Here is a 16,567-nt window from a genome sequence, read left to right as displayed (position 1 = left end):
GCCCAACCGATGGTGTCCAGGCATGCCCCAAGAAATCAACTCACCTCTCCCGCCAGTGGTCCCCTTCAGGAAGTCTCACTGCCCGAACCTGCAGCAACTTTGCTGGGCCAAAGGTCCCCATTGGAAACCTCAGGATCTCCGATGTCTTCTAGGCACCCTGCACCCGGCCGCCCCTGTGCTGATTGACTCCTGCAGCACTGACCTTAACCCCAGGAGCTTTGTGTCCACACCAGAGTGGCTTACTTGTAAGCAGTCCCTAACTGAAGGTCCCCCTCAGACTCATTGGTTAACATTGGGCCCCTGCACTCCGCACCAAGCCACCCAAGGGCCGCTGGTGGTGCAACTTGTGTGGCAACCTAGACGTTGGAGAATCTTGGTCCTAACCTCCAACTCCCACTCGTAAGACACTTGCTTACCTGTGAATCCAATAGAACATTTTAGGCCCAAAAACTCATAACGTGAGATTCTATGGGAGAAAAATGATTGTGTTGAACTGATGTTTTGTATGGAGGAAAAAGTAATTCCTTAAACCAAGAAAAGTCTTTCCTGCCTTGTATTGTGAGGACCCTCGGTGTGGGATCTAGGCATACCACCTCCAGTAGTTGATGTAATCTGAAAGTAATCAAAAAGTATTCTAAGTGTTACTACTGTGTAATTTAACCTGATTTTTGAAACCATACCAACCTGTAACAAGCATTGGCATAGCCAATAGGTCTCGATTTTGGGACCTTATAAGTATTTAGTTATGCAGCACAATATCCTTGGTGCAACATCAACTGTTGCATGGCTAAACACTTATAAGGTTCCAAAGGCGCGACCTATTGGCTATGCCAATGCTTGTTTTTAGATTGTGCAAAAGTAGGTCGCACACTGCTCGTCACACTAGCAAGTTGCCCCAAAGGACTGTGGGAAATGTAGTGGCGACGGCGGGTACGCCTATGCCACGATGTGTAAAAAGAACAGTATGTGTTGCGTTAGCCATCCCTGGACACGTGTTTCGAGGTAGTTGCCTCTCGTCAGCAGGGAGCAGGTCAGTGTAAGGGGGTGCCGTGTGGACTGCCAAAATGTAATTAAAAACAGGTTAAGTACCTCTCATGGCGCGCAGGTGCAGATCCATGGCTCGTCAGCCCGTTGGCTCAAGGGAGCCGTAATAAATTGTGCAAAAGTAGGTCGCACACTGCTCGTCACACCAGCAAGTTGCCCCAAAGGACTGTGGGAAATGTAGTGGCGACGGCGGGTACGCCTATGCCACGATGTGTAAAAACAGTATGTGTTGCGTTAGCCATCCCTGGACAGCTTGTTTTTAGATGTTTCTGATATACAAATGTTTTTAAAGATGCCTTGTACAGCCAAAAGGTACTATAAGTGTGAGAAAAAGCAGAAATAGCTGCATGGGATTGGTTAACAAGAACCTAGAAATACACTGCAAGGCCACTCTCCTTTCTCCACGGAAACCAGGTTCACGCTCACAGACTGGGCCGTCCATGCGGACGAGGCACTGGCCACTGTGTTTGCAGGGGTTATCTTTGCAATATGAGCCCATGTGACCTCTTAAATGAGATATGAAAACATTTCTTTAATGCATGAAAGCCGTCTAATATCTGCATAGGCATTGTTACTTTGTTGTACCAGGGTAGCTCTGACGTCAGAGGCTGCCTATAATGCCACATTAAAGTTATGTCTGAACTTCACACAGCCTTATAAAAAATGATAAAAATATATTCTATAGGAATACCAGCTGCTTTTCCATTTAAACAGCGGGCTCGATTAACATTCGTTTTACCTTCACATGAGCTTTCTGCGCCACTTCAGTCGCTCCAGAAACACTAACAGCCTTTCATTTCTGTTTCTAGAGCAGTGCAAGTCCCACATTCCAGCTATTGTAATATCTGAAGGCCAGAAACTGTATTACCGATATCTAAGGGTATCGGTAGCTCTGAGCTGCAGCAGGGTCACAGGTAGTCACTATGAGATTTGTGTGGCAGCGCTGATTTCCAAGTCATAAAGCAATTCTGAATCTTTTTCCTGGGACAAATGTCTCGAGGTTTTAAGTGGAAAATTTGCTTCTGGTAACAAACGTGGTATTTTCATGTACGGTAACCCTGCAGGGCTTGATATACAGATTTAGGTACAAACCATTTGCATCCGAATTGGTCTCCAACACTAACTCCTATTTCAGAAAAGAGGGAGGTGGTCGTTGGGTTGGGTTCATAGTTTCTTACTCTACAATATTGCCAAAGTTGTTAATGCGCTCTGTAAAGTGAAGGCTGGATATCCGTGAATCTGTACTTGCACGCCTCATGTTTTATGTGTGACTTCCCAAGCACGACCAGGCTGTTTGTGCTGCCCTGCACTGCTTACCATGGCTATGGGTTGCATATCTACCAGCTCACAAATCCCGTCGGGGACTTGCGAAGGAGCTTCCACAAGGACTGGTGTGGTACCTGCTCTCCAAGAAGGCTTATTTTCTAAATTGAGCACCTATTTCTGGATTGCTACTTTCTAATCTTGCAAGACTGCACTTGCTGACTGTAATGAGAAACTACTTACTTTCGATATTTAACCAAACCATTGGAATTACTTTCACATGTAGATCTCAATGCACTTGGAGTCTTGCAAGGTTGCAGGGATTCTAAACACCGTATGGGTAGCGGAAATTACCCGGTACAACAGCAAAGTGTAGCGTTTACGCTCCGGTGAGAGCATCAGCCAGTGCATGGGTAGTTTACATTTTACATTCACCATTTTCCCTCTAAACATCATTCGCTTCAGAGCCAGAATACACCACCATGAGGGAAGGAAACCACCAATCCATGAGAGCAGACCTTTTGCCGGTGTCCTGTCCTCTGCACTGCAGACAGTCGTCCTTCAGCACGATGCAAGTCCCACCATAGAGGCAAGGGTTGGACGCACACGGGCTGGAAGACGTCCGTGTGTGCCCATGAACAATGACGTACACTTGCAGAAATAACCTGAAACGGGAAAGAGACCATTTGTTTTTGTGTTTTTACTTGTTCAAGCAGTTTGGTGCTTTGCAAAAAAAATCTTAAAAGATGAAACGAGGATCTTGTAAATTCCACATCAGCGATAAGAGAAGGTAACTAGCATAGTACAACAGTGACACAATTAAATGACAATTGCTAAAAACAGAGTGGACCTCAGTGAGTGTCCGTGTCTATCTAGATTAAAGAAAGAGAGCTACAGTGCGTTTTTAAAGGAAAAGCCACAAGACACCGTAGAGGAAAAACGTGTTATCTAGCAACATGGGAGGACAAGCGAGACTCTCACAGCGTTTCCCTTGTGGGGGTGAGCAGGGGCACCATCTGTTTGCAAGATAATTACAAACAGATATCGCCAAAGCTCGCTCCTGCAAGGGAAACGCCAAACGTGCACATGTTGCAATAGAAAGCAATGCAAAACGTACACGTTTTTGGCCAAAAAGCTGATTGATTTCAAAAGGTCACCTCCTATGCAGCGCATGCGCGCTGCGTAGGTGAGACCTACAAATTGGAAATTCATTCCCAATTGCATTTCTGTGTAAAGGTTTATAATTGAAAGTACATTTTACTTACCTGTGCCAAACCCTGCTTGGTTCTATGAATAAAAAATAGCTATACCTTTTTATACTTGCCCAATTGGTCTAGATTATGTCTAAGTGTGTGTAATCGGTCCTTGAGTGAGTGAATACAAGAAATGCTTAAAGCACCCACTGGCTAAACCTAACTGCTGGCCCACATTACCACAGAGAGCTGTTGGTACTTCGCTAATTTGGCCTCTGCTATCTACCTCTGGGGACTCCCTGGACTCTGTGCACACTATAATTACTTTGGCATAGTATATACAGTCAGCTTCCTACATTGGTGAATCGGTGGTGGGATGTAAAGCCTTGCATTTATTGGACTAACTTAGTCAACCTCTGATCACATGACAAGGATCCAAAAATTGACTATTTTCCAAATTACTGAACATTCTTGATTGGGCCTCGAGTTAAGTCCCTGTAGCATTTTTTTAGAGAAGTAAAAATCACTGAAGTGGAGGGGGAGGGGGGAGCGCTTGGAACTTTGATGGTCTTCTAAAAATAATCCCACTTAAACATAATGAGCAACACCGGGAATGTGGCTGAGGAGCTCCACCTCACCCCTTGCTTCAACCTAAGGGTTAGGGAGCTAAGGCTTCTCTGTAAAGCTAAACAAATAAAAGGGTCCAACTCTACCAGAATAGAAATCCTGGAGTTTCTGGCACAGTATGAAATGGATCACCCATCTCCTGATGGCTCCCAGGGAGATAGGGCAAGGTGGTGAGTTGGATGAGGTCTTTAACCCCCCATCTCCTCTACATGGGGAGAGAAGGAACGTTGAGCTCCCCACCTCCAAGCTAGGGAGCAGTGGCACTAGAACCTTCAGCGAGGCTAGACCCCGTACAAGACCATTTCACTGAAGAGGACCACCTTTTAGCAAGGTTGACCAGGAAGCTAGAGACTAGGCTCCTAGCCCTAGAAAAAGCAATCTGATATTGGCCAAGGGCCCGTCAATGGTGACGGCAATACTAAACCAAGAGCTGATCCCAAAGAGAATGTCCTGAAATTCGAGGATGGTGATGACCTCACCAAGTGGGTCACAGCCTTTGAGACGGCTTGTGAGCCCAGAAAAGTGAGGAAGTCTCCCTGGGGGGGCGCTCCTTTGGGAACTGTTCTCTGGTAGAAGCACAGACTGCTTCTGCCCCAGTGAGGGTCAGAAGTCTGAGTCCTAAACTCATGAAGGGCACCCAGATTGAGGGATTTGAACTCTCAACTGAGGAGTACAGAGTTAAATTCAGAAATCCAACAGTCAGTCCTGGGTGGACTTTGTAGACTACTCGGTAAAGACACTAGGTGGCTGATTGACAGGAAGTAAAGTGCAGAATTATCAAGGACTCTTATAATTTGTTTATGAAACACATTTTAAGTATGCAGTTACAAAAGTATCTGGTACACCTACATCCAATTTCTCCCCAAGAATTGGGGGGGGGGGCAGATCACTGGGTCAAGACCAAGGTAACCAATGGTCACAAAGCCTCCCCAGGGGAAAGATGGTAAACCCCAAAGATAAAATACAAGTCTTCTAAAGGCCCTCAAAATCCTGTTATGGGGGGGTGGGCTCCAGAACCCTTCCCAGCCAACTGGTGGGTGCAAGGGGGAAATGTTTGATCCTGCAAAGGCCTGGTGTTTCCACTGTAACAAGGAGGGACACCGAACTGGAGATGCTGCCTGGCCCAACAAAGCAGCCCCTAGGCCCCCCTGCCAGTTTCTACTGGTGTGGCTAATCGCCAGATGGGATCAGCAGTGTGACCAGAGCAAATCTGGGCTTACACTGAGGCTGTTTTAGTCTCTGAAGGGGGAGGGATGGTTAGTCTCTTTGGCTGTCTGGCCCTCTAATCTAAAGAAATACCTATAATATCCGTTAGTGAATGGGACGAAGATAAAAGTCCTCCGGGTTACAGGTGCAAGTGTCACTATGGTGAGATACACCAGTTTACACAGAGCAATACCGAACTGTAAAAACCTATACAGTTACCAATGCTGACGGTGTCGCCACTAACCATGCTATGGTGATCTTAGACTGGGGGGAGAGTTTGCTGGCCTGAAACGGGTAGTGGTCTCCCCAAAGCAGACAGCTGCCTGCCTACTTGTAAATGATGTGGAAACCTCAGGATGGACTGAGGTAGAAAGACCCATGCAGCCATGATGCAAATCCTTGAGAGTTTGTGTGAAAACAAAAGCACAATGCTGAGCAAAGGGTGAAAGAGGAGATTTGGAGCCTGAAATGATGGCCCAACCTCTCAAGTGAAATGATAGGAATACTGGTAACTGCTTCCATGCAGCAAAAATATCAGGACCCCTCTCCTCAAGGAGAGGATTGGTTAGCCCCAGAAGGAGCTGAGCCCATGGAGCTTGAGCCTTACGAGGTAGAGCTCTTAGGACCAGGGGACTACTATAACCCCTGTGGTAGCCAAGGTTCTCGTTGGTGTCTTCACCAGGATGGGGTTTCCTAAGGAGGTAGCAGACTGAGGTTCCAACTTCATGTCTGCATACTTAAAACACATGGGTTGTGTGGTGTGATCTACAATGTCTTTGAAAGATTCAATAAGACATTGAAAGGCATGATAATGGGACTCCCTGAAAAACTCAAAAGGAGGTGGGATGTTATGTTGCCCTGCCTGCTTTTTGCCTAAAGAGAGGTGCCTCAGACGGGAGTGGGGTTTTCACCCTTTGAACTTCTGTTTGGCCACCCTGTAAGGGAACCACTCACTTGTGAGAAGTACGGGAGAAACTCCATCATGTACCAAAACAAGATGTGGTGGACTATATACTATGCCTTCATTCCAGGATAGCAGAAAGCATCCAAACACCTTGAAGACAGCCAGGAGCTCCTGAAGCTCTGGTTTGAACAAAAAGCTGCACTGGTAGAATTTCAACCAGGGCAACAGGTGTGGGTTTTGGAGCCAGTGGCACCAAGGGCTCTCTGGAATAAATGGAGTGGTACTACCCTACCCTAGAAAAGAGTGAGGTCACCTACTTGGTAGACCTGAGCACTAGCAGGTCCCCCAAAGGGTGATATATGTACACCTGATCCAGCGACAGATACTTCAATACCATATACTCACCTGGGCCCATAAACTCACATGCACAGGCCAGTAAAACCGCTAGAGTCAAAGTTTGTGTTATTTCTTACCCAAGATTATTTGCCTGTCATTCCTAACTAATCTTTCACTGATCAAAAGGTTCTTTCCTCTGGTCAATGGACCATTAGTTGAACTAGTTGATGGTGAAATGACGTGAATTATTTCTCTTTATAATGAAATGACCATAGACTCGGGAAAAATTAAAAAAGCTTTATCTAATTAATTTCATGTGATCTATTCGAAGTACAGCACAGTCTCCGTCACTCTCAAGAGGGAAGATTCAATTAATCAATTGATCTAATAACATATTAAACAATGACCTTGCTCAGAAAGGAGAGAGAGAGAGCACATCTGCACGTTCATGAAAGTATAGTTACCTAGAATGGTGTGAAAACCAACCCCCTTGCCAAGGAGCTGGGAAAGGGTCCCTGGGAAAGATCAGGTGACAAAGGCCTCAGGACCGGAATCGGGGCAGGATAGATGACCTCTCTAGCAGTGACGCTTGAGTAGCACCCCTCTGACACACACTTCCTCCTCGAGATTCTTCCACGATCTTCTAAATTATTTGTTTAGGTAGATGGTTCTGCCATCGATTCTTCATTAGCATTCACTCGTCACTCCGACAGCATCCCGAGCTCTGCAGCATTCAGCGCATCTCCATCTCACTAAGACTACCTCAATTATACTCTATAATATTCATGCACCGCCCATTAATGTTGCAATGTCGTAAAAATAATAACTCTGATTGGACAGGCAAAGTGGGCGATCATCACACCATGCTTATTTTTCAATTCAGTCTTTCAGTTCATTGTTCAAAGATCCCACCCCTTAATTTTTTTTATTCATAACTTTTTATTCCCACTAGTATTCACATCTTATTAGACCAGTATAAACTTCATATGTTCCCATTCGTTTTCAGAGGACTTTAGTAATGGTTCCCAGGGTATGTATCATTGTCGTCCTTGGACTGTGTTCAAAAGTCACATCACTTCTTCCGGCTCGCTTACACCACGAATGTGCAGGCAACAGGTGGGTTACAGACTCCGGATTCTTAGAGGCCCAAATGTATACTTATAGAAAAGTCAAAAGAAATGAATGTTAATTTCAAAATAAAATGGTTTCACTGTATACCATCTATCTGTACTCTAACCCCATTTACGTTTAAATGATTTCCCCGCATTAGCATTAGCAAAACAGCTTGGTTTAGTTTCAGCAGAGCAGATGCTTAGCATGTGAGCTTTCAAGCAGCCATTTTAAGTGTCTGCGCAGGCGCAAGAAATTCCCTCCAAGCGACAGATCGTCATACTGTGTAGATGCAGTTGATGCATTTGCAATACAGTTCCCCCGTTAGCGGCCCTTTTAGAATTTCACTCTAGTTACTTGTTAGTAAGACACGTAGGCATGCTTCTGTCTTTTATGTCAAATGTGATGCGTATTAATTTACACAATACACAGTTAATACAAGGTTATGAGTTAAATGAGAGGATTGCTTCCGAGCAAGTCTTTCTACGAGTCCTTGCTCCATCACACCGCATCAAGCTCTATTGTGACAGGGTTGATGTGACCATGTTGATGGGTACTGATAAACAGGAGACCGAGTGAACCTCTTCCTGACCTCCTCCCCTACAGCCCCCAAGATGGGCCAGTAGATGGAGGAGTTTGTTATTTAAACTTACACCGGGCGCAGATACTCTGGGGAGTGTCCAGGCGTGAGCCTAAGGAGAGAGTAGGTACGGGATGTAAGGTTAAATTATTCAAATAGGTAGATCTTCAGTTTTTTTTTTTATTAATAGACAGAAGTCCTGAATAGGACCAAGGGCATGCAAAGTGTGATGGACCAGGGTCAATGCTTTAAACTTGACTCGATTAGCCACAGGCAGCCAATGGAGTAGTCACAGATGCTGCCGGAAACTGCTTCTCATCGGGATGTTAAAAACAAGTCTCTCAGCAGCATTCTGGACAGCCTGTAGTTTCCGAAGAAGGTAACCCGGCAAGCCGGTGTACAGAGCATTTGCATGGTCGAGCCGAGAAAGTTTCAAGGTCTGAATCACTGTTTCCTTAGCTGCCCTGGGGAGAAGCGGGAGAAATATTCTAAGGGTTTTGCGTAACCCAAAGCAGTTCCCCACTAACTTCTTGATCTGGGTAGAAAAGGAAAGATTCTCCTCAAACTAGACTCCCAGATGTTTGCAGGTAGCCCAGTTTAGGCTGGCGAGGGAAAATCCACTAGCCATAGTTTCTCGAAATTGGGGGGGGGAGGTCCCATAAAGGAGAATTTCCGACTTATCGTCATTGCATTTAAGCTGTGCTGAGGAAAGCCAGTGAAAGACTGCTGCCAAACAATTTTTGGCCAAGGACGTGGAACACTCTGATTTTTCCCAGGTAAACAGCAGTGATGTAAAGATTAAAGAGAAGGGGGCTAAAAGAGGACCCCTGTGGCACCCCAGAAGTCACCTTCTGAGGTAGGGAGGAGAACTGGGGAAGCCAAACCTGTTGTGTACACCCCTCCAAAAAAGGTTTTAGTCGGCTCAAAGCAGCACCCGAAATCCCCACTCCCGCAAGGCGGGTGAGCGACAGCGAGTGGGGGACGGGATCGAATGCTGCCAAGAGGTCCAATAAAACAAGAGCAGCCCTCCCGCCAGCATCCAGACATTCCCGAATAGCTTCCGAGACTTCCACCAAGGCCGACTCCGTGCTATAGGAAGCTCTGAATCCGGATTGAGCTGGATGAGGCGAGGCAAGCCAGTGCCCTCGACAAAGTCTGTGAGTTGTTTATTGACAACATTTTCAAAGGCCTTAGCCATGATAGGCAGTAGTGAAATAGGGCGGTAATTAGCTGGAATCAATGGATCCAGCGTTGGTTTCTTTAAAAGGGGCAAGATCTTGGCCTGCTTCCATACTAAAGAAACATGAGCCCCCTGAAGAGTTAAATTAATGAGTTTGTTGGCTTCAGGGTTCACAGTCTCAGCGACTGAGGCAAGAAGCCTGGCTGCACAGGGATCAGTCATGGGAGCCTGACTTAAGGATCATCAGTGACTCAGGAAGATCAATGGGTGAAAAAGCAGTCAGGGAAGGTGACTCCGCATGCGGCACCTCTGGCAGCGGGGGCCTAAACATGGAGTGATCACCTAAAATAAAGGAAGCCTGAATAGAGCGAACTTTATCAATAAAAAAAAGTGACAGTTTCTCACACCAAGCATTAGACGCAGGGAGTGTGACGGATTCCGGTCCGGGGCCGTGAAGCTCTGGACAATAGAAAATATTTCCTTACAATTGTTCCTGGCTAGATCGATGCGATCTGCATACTAAAGGCTTCTAGCCTGAGTTATGGAGGACTAGTAAAGCTTCTGAACTTTCCTAAGGGTCAGTTTTGCCAATGGGCAATAGTCCAGCCGCCATTGCCGTTCTAACTGCAGTGTTTCTGCAATCAAGCTTGTGCGAAAACCACAGCTGGGATGGGAAATCCCCTAGATAACTTGTGGAGGGCTGTAGGAGGTCAGCTGTCCCCCGTCTTTTTAATCCAACTAGAGAAGCTATCCAAGGCATCCTCCAAATTAGCAGAGGAGGCTGGTTGAGAGTCAGCTAGAGCACCTCAAAGTCATCGGGTCGATTTTGGCAAAAGCCGGCCCTTGACCGACACTGCTTGGGGGGGATATTGCCATCCGGAACCCAGGAGAAGTATGTTAAAAAGTGATCAGACCATGGCACCGGGAGGGGATCCTCCACCTTAACAGGAAAATTGGAACAAATGGTATCAAGGATGTGTCCACCTCAGGCAGCCTCCCTGCCAGACCGGTTCTGCAACAGTAGGCTCATATCTTTCCCTTGACCCCCTGGTCAGACCTCCTGGTGTACCCATGATGTGGACCCTGGAGTAAGCTTGTCTGTCAAAACTAAAATCCATTGCCAGTCTGATCAAGTCAATGAAAGCATCAAAGCTGAGGTCAGCAAGATACTGGAGTTGGGGGTCCTTGAGCCTTCTGAGTCTCCCTGGCCAGTCCAGTGGTCCTAGTCCCCAAGCCTCATCCACAGGGTGGAAAGAGAGAAATGAGGTTTTGTGTGGACTACAGAGGCCTCAATGCTGTCACCAAGACAGATGCACACCCCATCCCCAGAGCTGATGAACTGATAAGTTAGGGGGTGCTAAAAATTAAGGATATTTGACTTAACTTGACTAAGTCATCAAAAGAAACTAAAAAATCCCTAATAACCTGTGATGAGTCCTCCTCCTTCTTTACCACCACAATTAACTCTCTAGGTAACTAATTTAATGCCACCTCAAACTTCCCTCCTTCTCTTACCGGGACCCATCTTTCCTCTCTTCCCCCCAGGCAACACCCAAAAATCAAGCTCACTGGTCCAACTTCGATCTATATGATGACCATTCCATTTAGAAAATTCTATCTTCCTTAAAACTGACTACCCACTTCAACGACCCTCTCCCCGCCAACTGATTGGCAGCGACCTCCCTACTCATCGTTCCCATTTGGACTACAATTATCAACGCTTCCCTTCAAGGGTGCATACCGGACTCCCTGAAAACCGGGCAAGTCATCCCCATCCTAAAAAGACCCACTCTGAATCCGGAAATTCTAGATAGCTTCAGACCTATTTCCAATATTCCTCTTCTTGCGAAAATGCTGGAGAAATGTGTGCAGCTACAACTAAGCCAACATATTTCTAATTTCAACTTGCTTGACCAATTCCAATCTGGGTTCAGGCCTGGGCATAGCACTGAAACTACTATTCTTCATATCGTAGATGATGCTCTCCTAGCCCTCGACCAAGGCAAAACCTGTCTCTTGATCCTTCTGGATCTTTCCTCGGCATTCGACACAGTTGACCACGAGAAGCTTCTCGAACGCCTCGAACACAGGATGGGTCTCGGAGGTACCATCATGAAATGGTTTGGTTCCTTCCTCCAGAATCGCACCCAGAGATTCTTCGTCAACAGCAACCTATCTGCTCCTCTCCCAGTATCAATCTGTGTCCCTCAAGGCTCTACTCTGTCCCCTACCCTCTTCAATCTCTACCTTGAATCATAAGCTGAAATTCTTCACTCTGCCAACATCTCCTTCCACATGTATGCCGATGATACTCCAATTTACATCAAAATCTCTTCTCTAGAGGAGATTACAAATCTGAATGATGCCCTGAAACTGACTGTTCAATGGCTCGCCACCAACCAGCTCAAGCTAAATGCCCAAGAAGTGGAGTTCCTTTTCATCTCCCTCCCCTAAAAACTCCGATGACATCCTGGAATGGATTAACTTGATCACAGCACTTAACTGTGCACCAACCATAGTGGATTCTGCTAAATCACTTGGTATAACCTTTGACAGCAAACAGAATATGCATGAACACATCAACTCGAGGGCCAAAACTGCCAGGTTCCACCTGAGCTACTTGAGAAAACTAAAGGCCTTTCTTGAAACTTCAGACATAAAAACCGTAGTACAGGTGTTGGTTATCTCCAGAATTGAATACGGCTGCTCTACCCTATCTGGCCTACCAAAGGCATCCACGGCCCCTCTAAAAGCTTGCCTGAACGCAGCAGCTAGACTCTTATCTGGCTCAAAAACATTTGACCACATTTCACCATATCTGAGGGCCTTGAACTGGCTTCCTCTTGAAGCCAGAATCCAGCTCAAGCTGGCCTGTATCGCTCAAAAAGCCTTGTACACAAACTCCGCAAGAGTTCTTGCCCAGAAAATCGTGGCATCTGGGGGTTTCCATAACTCCCGGTCCGCCAGAGACCGTGTGCTCCAGCCACCCCGCTTCCACAAGGAAAAAACCTATAACTGAGCATTCTCTGGGGCTGCCCCAATAATCTGGAACTCTCTACCATCCTCCATCAGAAGAGTACCTTCTCTGTCAATCTTCAAAAAGGAAGCTAAAACCTTCCTAATGAGCAAATTCCTCCAATAACTCTCCTTTGTCGCGCATACCGCCTTTTGTCTTGGCTTTTTTCTCTGCATAATTTCCTGTACTGCTTAGCCCTTTCCGTGTACCAACTCTCACTCCTTCAAATGTTCTGCTGGGTCTCTCTGCCTTTTGCTGTATCATCTCCCCTCTTGTACAATTGCTGGTTTTCCCTTTTTATCACGGACACGTTGCTCTGCTGATTATGGTACTGTACTGATCATTGTATATAACTCTGGCTTTTGTCCTAATGCAGTCCACTCCTAATCCCATCTTTGTGTTTTACCTGTACCTTACCTGTACATAACGTGTTATCCCCGTAAAGCGCTCTGATACCCTAACAGGTCACGTTTGCGCTCTATAAAACCTCAAATAAAATTAATTAACTGCAGGGTACTGGCAGATTGACATGGCCCCTGGAGCAAAAGTAAAGACCGCATTCTCCACACCTCATGGACACTTACAGTTCACGGTGATTCCCTTTGGTCTACAGAATGCCCCTGCCACCTTCCAGAGGTTGTTGAATCAAGTCCTTGCTGGGCTGGGAGGCTTTAGTGCAGCTTATCTAGACGAGATTGCTGTTTAGCTCTTCCTGGCAGGATCATCTGGTTCACCAAGGGAAGGTAAATAAAGAAGGTGATACAGGCCTTGCAAGCTGCTGGCCTAACTATCAAGGCATCCGAATGCCAGATAGGGCAAGGAACTGTTGTATACTTAGGCCAGCTTGTAGGTGGAGGCCAGGACCAACCACTAGAACCCAAAATCCTGACAATTCTGGATTGGGAAGCTCCAACCACCCAGACCCAAGTTGGGCATTCTTTGGCTTGACTGGGTATTACAGGAGGTTTGTGAAGGGGTATGGATCCATTGTGACACCCCTCCAACAAGATGCCCAAGAAAGTGAACTGGACAGATGGCTGCCAAAAGGATTTTGACACCCTGAAAGAGGCAATGTGCTCTGCACCCAATCTCAAGGCTCCGGGTTACCCCAAGCAGTACATTGTGCAGACTGATGTCTGTGCTAGGGATATATAAGCAGAAGGCTACTCCCCAGGGAGACGGTTTGGCGCGCCATTGAGAGGGAGGCATTTGCTGTGGTTTGGTCACTGAAGTCGAGACCATATCGGTTTGGTACTCACTTCCTAGTTCAAACTGACCACAGACCTGTCAGATGGATGATGCAGATGAAAGGTGAAAACCTACGCTTTTGAGGTGGTCCATCTCCCTACCGGTAATGGACTTTAAGGTGGAACATATTCCTGGGAGTAACCATGCCAATGCAGATGGAGTCTCCAGATTTTTCCACTTAGACCATGAAGACTTTCTTGGGAAAGGTTAGTCTCAAAATTTCATTTGGAGGAGGTGTGTGTGTAGGAAAGTGCCCATTTTTGCATGGTTACCCCTGCACCTTTTGCCTGACATCTGATGCGACTTGACTTGATGTGCCCTGGGTCCCTGCCAATCAGGTTCCTAGGGCATGTGTTCTTTACTAAAATTTTACCTTTGTACCCAAAGTTGGCACATCGCTGGCCACAGGTTTAAAAGGTACCATGGGCACTAGGGGCACTGTGACCAGGGAAGGCCTCTTAGGGATGCAGCACCTATTATGCCACCCTTAGAGACCCTGTACCTTAACTCCTGCACACTGCCATTGCAGGGTGTGTTTTGGTGCAGAGAAAAGTGAAGAGTCGATATGGCACACATCCCTGTGTGCCATGCCTGCAACCCACTGCCTGAAGCCTAGGTAAATCACCCTAATAGCAGGGTTCACTAGCCCTCAGGCGAGGGTACAGTGGCATGAGCCCTGTACCCCTACAGTGTCTAAGTCCATTCTTAGATATTGTAAGCGTAGTAAAGCCATAAAGAGTATATGGTCTGGGAGTTGGTCATTACGAATGCCGCAGCTCCATAAGAGCTTTACTAAAACCTGGGAAGTTTGGTAGCAAACTTCTCAGCACATTAAACCCATACTGATGCCAGTGTGGGATTTAATGTAAAATCCACCCAGCACCTTAGAGATGCCCCCCTGAAAATCGACCTGCTCTAGTGTGGTTCCTGAATGGCTACCCACCATTTGCAACCATCAGACAGGTTTCTGGACTTTTGGATAGAGAGCCTCTGATCTCTGGTCCAGAAACAAAACCTGTCCTGGGCAGAGGTGTCATGCTTCCCCCCCCCCCCCCCCCCCCCGGAAGGACTGGGTCCATGAAGGGAAAGCTTCTAAAGCCTGCCATCTTTGTGAGCTGTCCCTGCCTTTTGCTGCCACCAGCATCTGGCTCCTACCGGTTCTGCCCCCCACTTTGGGCAGGAAAATCAGCGGGAAAGGCAAGCTAGGAGGAGAGGTGTACCCACCTTTGCCAACCTCACCCCTCAGGTGGGGGAGGCGAGGTGAAGCACACATCTAATTTCCCCTCCATCTTCAAGGTGAGGGGACCCAGCCAATTAGGGAGAGGCTCAAGCTTATTAAGGGTGGCTTAATAAGGGGGTGTACCCACCCCAAGGAAGGGACCCATTGGTCCCAACCAACACACCCCTTTAACACCCCTAGATTTAATATTTGGGGGCAACCCTTAAACTTGCCTCTTCAGATTTGAGGAAGAAAGGAGAAGGAACGGAGAGCCATGCTGACCCAGGAAGAAGAGGACACCTAGTGCTTTGGCCCCATCCCTAATGCCCTGTTCCACCTGCAACCTGCCTACAGTGAAGAAACCAGTGTATCCAGAAGCCCCCCAGAGCCTGGAGAACCTGCCCTTCACTCATCCTAGACTGTCTCCCGTGAGCATCGAATTTGCTCAACAAAGATTCCAAGACCCGGACCCAGGAGGCTCTACGGTTCTACACCACTCTGCATATGGCCCGAGTGGCACAACACCAGGAGGAGGTCTCCCAAGCAATCCTGACCTGGGATCTGGTGATCCCCAAGCTTCAAGATGACACCTGCAGCCTCAACCGAAGGCCCCCTTAGCCCCATTGGCAAACATTGGGCCCATGCACAATGCACCCGGCCACCCCAATGCCACTGGTGGTGCAACTTGAGTGCCAACCTAGACCTCTGGGAACCTTGGTTCTAACCCTCAAAACTCCCACTCGTAAGATGCTTGCTTTCCTAGGAAACCAATAACCATTTTTCTCCCATAGTTTCCCATGTTATGGGTTTTTGGACCTAAAATGTTGTTGTACTGTTTTGTATGGAGGAAAAAGTAATTATAACTTTTACCCAGTAAAGTCTTAGCTTCTATTGTGAGATCCCTCTGTGTGGTATCTAGGCATACCACCCCCATTAGTCGATGTAATCTGAAAGTAATCAAAAAGTATTCTAAATGTAATTACTGTGTCATTTAACCTGCTTTTTGAAACCATACCAACCTGGAACAATTTCAAATCCATTCCCAATTGCATTTCTGTGTAAAGCAATTAAAAGTAAATTTTACCTACCTGAGCTAAGCCCTGCTTGGTTCTAGTAATAAAATATAAGTATACCATTTTATACTTGCCCAATTGGTCTAGATTCTGTCTCTGAGTGTCAGTAATCAGTTCTTGAGTGAGTGAATACAATAAATGCTTAACACACCCTCTGGATAAGCCTAACCGCTCGCCCACACTAATAATAATATATGCATTTATAGAGCGCGACAGCTGTCTCAAACAGGTGTCCCGGCGCCATAGTGGGCAAGCAGGAGAGAGGGGTTTCCAGGAGTCTCACTTTGGCTAAATACCCAAGCTTTCAAAGTCTTTCTGAACTGCATTTCAGATTGAATTAAGCGCATGTTGGCAGGCAGGGAGGTCCACAATCGAGCCGTCACCTCGGTGAACGATCTGCCCCCAATGTGTGACTTTGCATATCGAGTTTCGCAGAGCAGGTGCTGAGAATTATATCTCCATTATCGTTTTTGTTGGTAGAGGCACAGCCGATGCTTAAGGTAACTAGACTTCTGCCTCGCAGTGCTCAAAGGCCCAGGTCAGAGCCTTGAATTCTATGCTTTTTGCT

This window comes from Triturus cristatus, chromosome 12, assembly GCF_964204655.1.
Source record: "Triturus cristatus chromosome 12, aTriCri1.1, whole genome shotgun sequence".
NCBI classification, from domain to species: Eukaryota; Metazoa; Chordata; class Amphibia; order Caudata; family Salamandridae; genus Triturus; species Triturus cristatus.
The sequence above is the reverse complement of the archived record's forward strand: the minus strand, read 5'-3'. Positions refer to the sequence as shown.